General features: G+C 39.6%; 1 protein-coding gene across 1 annotated transcript in view; it reads left to right on the top strand.

The window, feature by feature from the left end:
* LOC122681288 (BLCAP apoptosis inducing factor) overlaps window positions 1-5,953 on the top strand; it is a 30,962-nt gene extending 25,009 nt beyond the window's left edge. The window contains exons 3-4 of the transcript XR_006336924.1: window positions 3,653-3,741; window positions 5,794-5,953. The gene's annotated coding sequence lies outside the window, so the exon portion shown is untranslated. The remainder of the gene's footprint in view (window positions 1-3,652; window positions 3,742-5,793) is intronic.
* The last annotated feature ends 624 nt before the right edge of the window (window positions 5,954-6,577 follow it).

Below are 6,577 nucleotides of genomic sequence, written 5' to 3'. Positions count from 1 at the left end.
TTTAATCCCTTCCCATTCCCCCCAAATGGATAGATAATCGTCCCAACACCATTTATGGAGTAATGTATCATTTCTCCACTGATTTAAAATTGCTGCCTCTACCTGATACTAAATTCCAATGCGGGTCTATGTGAGAGCTCTTTCTTGTCCACTGATCTATTTGTCTACTCCCAAGCTTGATAAAATGCTTTGCTAAGTGGCGGGACAAATCCCACCCTCTTTGTTATTTTTGTAAAATTGCCTTGGTCATCCTTGCATATTTGGCCTACCACATGAATTTTTAAATAGCCCGTCAAGTTTCAGGAACAATTTTGCTAGTATTTTAATTGGGATCACATTGAGTTTTGGATATCTTTGAAGAAAATTGACACCTTTTTCATATTTGAATCTTTTTCCCAGTGCTCATTGCTCTGTCTCTCAGTTCTGGTCATCTTTTATGTCTTTCAGGGAAGTTTTATTTATTTATTTTAACTGGAGGCTTTCTCTAGTTAAAATCTTGCATATTTCTTGATAAATTTCTTCCTAGATTTATTACAGGTTGTTGGCAACTTTGAGTAGGATCTTCTCTCTCCTTGTTTGCTTGGCCCTTGTTTTTCCATATTTCATTTCAACCTGTTTACTAATCAGTGGGCTTGACTTGAAGCACATACACAAAGTGAACATTCTTCCTCCCTGGGCACAAACATGCAAGCACAACCAAACTTGCAGAGCGGGCATAATTGGCTGAAAATAAATTAAATCTTTTCAGATTAGACTTTAATTAAAGAAGTAAACCATGAATACATTTTCCATTTAAAAGTAGAACAATATAAATGTAATTAATGTCTCCTTTGGTCACCTGAGATCCTGGTCCCTTTCCCCTTCCACAGAGGTGACCACTGTTCAGAGTTTTATGTTTTGCCTTCCACAGTAAATATATAGATAGTGTTGATATTTTGAATAAATTATACCAAGTCTTAGGTCTTATACTGTATCCTGCATTTTTCACTTAATCTTATATTTGGGGGGAGTTCCCCGTGTTAGTGATACAGCAGCTCTTGTTCCTGCTTTTCAACAGCTGTCTACTTAGTATAGTACTCTTTCTCACAACTGTACTGTTTCCCCTTCCCTGATATCCACAGACCGGGGGGTGCCTCCTCTCTGCCCACTATAATGAAGAGTATTGCCAGGAACACCTTGGCACCTGCCAGCTCCTGAAATGTTTCTATAGGGTAGGATCTGAGAGTAGAACTCTAGCCTCTATGGTGTCCACTGTTTCAGTTTTCATAGACACAGCCCAGGTCAGCTTCGAAAGTTGCTGTGCCAGTTTAAGATCCTTCCACAAGTAAATGCCAGTCTCCTTTTTTCAGACCATTGACAGCTTTTAGAGCTTATGGATCTGATGGGTGATAAAATGGTTTCTTCTTGGTTTCCTTTGTTTTCCTGGTCACACCATGGTCTCCTCCAGGTCTCCTGGCCGTTCTTATTTCCTCCCATTGGGGTCATCTGTGCATCTCCTTTGTCCATCTTTCTTCTGTGTTGTTCTTTTCTGCCTGACCTACAGGATTTCTTAATTTTTTATATTAATTCCTTGTCTACTCTATGCATTGCACATAATTCTCTACCATTGTGACCCTTGTCATTTTAACTGTATTGTATCTTCCATCATAGAACTTTTCATTTCTATGTCAAATTTACAATCTCATCTTGCCTTAAGAAGGCCCTCCCTATACTAAGATCACAGCCATTTTCCTGTGTTTTTCCTAAAGCTTTTGTAATTTTCCTTCTTGTGTATATGTTTTATTATTTTCACATTTAAGTCTTTACTGAGTATGAAGCTAATTTTAAGTGTGATATCAGTGCTTAATTTTTTTAAATGTCAAAATTGATAACCAATTTTTTCAATACCATTTATTGGATAACCTGTCATTTCTTCAGTAATTTAAAATTGCTGCTTCTACCTGACACTAAATTCCAATGTGGCTTTATGTCAGAGCTCTTTCTGGTCCACTGATCTATTTATCTACTCCTGAGCTTGATAAAATGCTTTGCTAAGTGGCGGGACAAATCCCACCCTCCTTGTTGTTTTTATAAAATTGCCTTGGTCATCCTTGCATATTTGGCCCACCACATGAATTTTTAAATAGCCCGTCAAGTTTCAGGAACAATTTTGCTAGTTTTTTAATTGGGATCACATTGAATTTTGGATAAGTTTGAAGAAAAAAATTGACACCTTTATCATATTTGAGCCTTCCCCCCAATGCTCACTGCTATATCCCTCAACTCCAGTCATCATCTATGTCTTTCAGGCAAGTTTTATGGTTTTCTCTAGTTAAAGTCCTACATATCTCTTGATAAATTTATTCCTGGGTTTATTACAGATTTTGTTGTCAACTGTGAATAGGATTTCCTGTTCTCTTATTTGTTTGGCCCTTGTTTTTCCATATTTCATTTCAACCTGTTTACTAATCAGTGGGCTTGACTTGCAGACACACACGCAAAATGAATGTTCTTCCTCCTGGGCACAAACCTGTGAGCACAGCCAAACACAGAGCTGGCGTAATTGGCTGAAAACAAATTAAAATCTTTTCTGATTATACTTTAATTAAAGAAGTGAAGCATGAATACATTTTCTGTTTAAAAGTAGAACAATATGAATGTAACTAAAATTTCCTTAGGCTACCCTCCGAAGTCCTAGTTCCCCTGCCTTCCTCACAGTTTTATGTATCTCCTTCCATATAAACGTAGAGTATTGATGGAGGTATTTTGAATGAGTCATCCCACTTTATAGAGACTTTACTGTAAGCTTCATTTTCCCTCCACCATATATTTCTAAGATATACTCATGTTGATACAAATAGCCCTTGCTGGTTCCTTTTAGTAGCTGTGTTATATTCATTCCCATGAATGGGCCACATATTTCCTTTCCTAAGATCTGTGTACATTTAGTTTTATCTTTTCTTTCCTCCTTCATAAGCAGTGCCACTGAAAACAGCCTCACACTTGCCTCTTCTGTAATGTTTCTCTAAGGTAGTGGTTGAGAAGTGGAATTTTGCTTCTCAAGGTTCCCACATTTTTAGCTTTAGATATTACCAAAGTGTCCTCCATAATCTCTGTACCATTTACACTTCTAGCCAGAGGGTATGAGAGGATTCCAATCCCCACACCATTAGTAGTTGTTTTAAATATTTGCCAATTTGATGGGTGAAATTGAATCATTTTTTAAAGTTTATACATACTTGATTGCTAGTGAGATTTTCAGATGTGTATTAGACATTTGTATTTTCTATTTTCTGAATGATCTACTTTTTCTCATTTAAAAAATTAGGTTGTTTGTCTTTATCTTACTGATTGTATGAGTTTCCTAATATAATCTGTTAATCTTGTGTGTGTATGTGTGTGGGCAGTTATTTACTTCCAGCTTGTCTGTTGCCTTTGGATTTTTTTAGGAGCTTTTGTTAGAAGTTATCAATTTTGACATAATCAAATTTATTATTTTTTCCCTTTATTCCTTTTATTTATAGGCCGTGTTTAGGCCTTTCTTATTCCTAAGGTTTAAATATATTCTGCATTCCTTTCTAGTAATTTTGTTTTTATGTGTGTCTTTAGTACAGCTGGAATGTCTGTTTATGATTGAAATGAGATATGATCTAACCTTTCTCCAAATGTACAGCTGATTATTACAGCATGACGGATTGCCTAGTTCATTCTCTCCACTGAGCTGAGATGAAACTCCCTCACACACTGAATCGCCATGTCTAGGTAGGTCTGAGGCCCTTCTTCTTTTTCACCCGTCTGTGTATTTCTGTCTACATCAGACTCTTTCATCCACTGTAGCTTTAGACCACCTTTTGGTACCTGTTAAGTGAAATGCTTCATTTCATTGTGCTTCCTTTTCAATTATCTCTGCTAACTATTACTGCACATTAACTCCTCTTCATGAATTTTAAAACCTGCTTGTCAAGTTCTGTGAATTTAAAGATGGATTTGGGGGATATCGACATTAACACAATACTAAGACTTTCAATCCATGAACACAGGAGAGCTCTACAATTATTCTGATCATCTTATCTCCCCTTCAGTCCCATTTTATGGTTTTCTCCGGAAAGAACCTACCCATTTCCTAATGTGTTTATTCCTGCACTTTTCATTATTGTTGTCAATGAGTTCTCTCCACTCCGCCCACTTTGTTTTTTCTCTTGCTTGCTACATTTTTAAAAATCTACTAATCACTGTATTTCATTCATAGACACACACAAAGTAAACGTTCTTCCTCCCTGGACACAAACATGCAAGCACTGCCAAACACACAGAGCTGACATAATTGGCTGAAAATGAATGGGAATTTTTCCAAATTAAAGTTTAATGACACAAGCGCAACATGAATACATTCTCCTTTTTAAGAAATAGAACATTGCAGATGAAGCTCAAGTCCCCTTTGGCCACCCACTGCCATCCCATTTCCTTCTTCTTCCCCAGAGGCTGCCACTGTGATGGGCCCAATGTTCACTTCTCTAGACTTTCTAAAAACTTGTAAATACATAATAGGTACCCATGGGGAGTTGTGTGGTATTGTTGACTCAAATAATGAGAATTTTATCTTTTCCTTTTAACTTTTCATTGAGAGTCAGTTTTTGTATTGACCTGGATTTTATTGATATTATGGTTACCAAATGGAATGTCAATATTATCCATCACAATGTGAAAGTAAAGACATGGAAGCTGGGAGACAGCAGTGAAGGGAAGCGGGTCAGAGGACTCACAGGGACGCGGGGTGGGGCACAAGAGCATCTGTGGACACACAGAGGAGTCAGTCAGGGGTGAAGGGGAAGTAGATGTCTTAAAATTAGACCATAATTCAGAAAGATGCGTGCACCCCAGTGTTTATTGCACCACTGTTTACAATAGCCAGGACATGGACATCAACAGATGTCCATCAACAGAAGAATGGATAAACAATGGATATTACTTAGCCACAAAAAGCAATGAAATTGGATCATTTGTAGAGACATGGATGGACCTAGAGTCCATCATAGAGTGAAGTAAGTCAGAAAGAGAAAAACAAATATCATATTTGATCTTGTTCAGTCTCTAAGTCGTGTCTGACTCTTTGCAACCCCACAGACTGCAGCCCGCCAGACTTCCCTGTCCTTCACTCTCCCTTGGAATTTGCCCAAACTCACGTCTGTTGAGTTAGTATATTAACACATAAATGTAGAATCTAGAAAATGGTACTGATGAACCTGTTTGCAGGGCAGAAAGAGAAACAGATGTAGAGAACGGACATGTGGACACAGGTGGGGAAGGGGAGGGTAGAGTGGATTGGGAGATTGGGATTGCCATACGTAATGTACAGTGACTACCAGCTATACAACAGATAGCCAGTGGAAACCGCCGGATAGCACGGGGAGCTCAGCTCGGGGCGCTGTGGAGACCAAGATGCATGGGATGGGATGTACATATAACTGATTCACTTCATTGTACAGCAGAAACTGCACAACATTGCAAAGCAATTATCCTCCAAAAAAAAATAAAAAGACAACCAGCAGAGGTATTTGACAGCTCTGGTGGGAGAATCAAGGAGGGAGGGGAGCAGCTTCCAAGTGACCCAAAGCCTCATCTGCCACATGGGACATCAGTGGGTCTTATGAACTAGAAATCGGGTGTTGTAAATGCTGGTCCGAGAACTCTCATGACCCACTTTTGACTAGGATTTTGTTTGGGGACATTGTCAGGCAACTTCAAGGAAGCACTTTCTTCCCTGATTAAAGATCTGGAAGGCTTTATTGGCCCTGCCCCTTCCTTTCCGCTTAGGTGCTGTTGGGTGAAAACATGATGCTTGGAGCTCTGACAGCCATCTTGTGACCAGGAGGGGAAGGCCAGGAGATGCAACTCTGTGCTGACTCCAGCTAGAACACCTGGCACCACTGATTTCTGGACTTGCTTTGAAATAAATAAAATGTTCTTACTGTTTAAATCACTCTTGGGTGTTTTGTTAGCTGCTGGTGAAAGCAGCCTTCCTAATACAAGGGATCTAAGAGCTGCTTAGAGCTGGGAGGTGACCCCAAGGAGCAGATCACATACTCTGAGGTGAGAGTTTGGGGATGGGGAGAAGGCTGCTCTTCTATCTTCTTGTTAATATGTGGACAGTGTTTGCCTCTGGGTACTTTGGGTACTTAGCAATTTTCTAAGATGTCCACAAATTACTTTTGCAATTAGAGAAATGCAAAGACCCAAATTCTTAGGAGATGACACTTGAGAGAGAGAAATTTTAATACAGGAAAAGGAAGGGCCCAGAGCTTAAAAGAAACTTTCTGGGTAAAATCCTAGATAAAGAGTTGGATTCAAAAGAGCTGCAAGATTGGGGGGAGCGCAGTGGAGCAGGCAGAGCGGGGGTGGCTCTCATCTCTTACCGGGTCCCTGCAAGGCCAGCAGCCCCGTGGGATACACCGAGGACAGAAATGAGTCCAGCGTGGGTGGGGCACATAGGTTTGGGGCATGAATGCATCTGGAGGGAGAGCAGTGACTCATGTGTCAGGCTGAGGAGTTTGGGCTTTTATCCGAAGACTGCCACAGCTGTCCAGGTGAAAAGAGATGC

This window comes from Cervus elaphus, chromosome 23, assembly GCF_910594005.1.
Source record: "Cervus elaphus chromosome 23, mCerEla1.1, whole genome shotgun sequence".
Classification (NCBI taxonomy): Eukaryota; Metazoa; Chordata; class Mammalia; order Artiodactyla; family Cervidae; genus Cervus; species Cervus elaphus.
The sequence above is the reverse complement of the archived record's forward strand: the minus strand, read 5'-3'. Positions and strand labels throughout refer to the sequence as shown.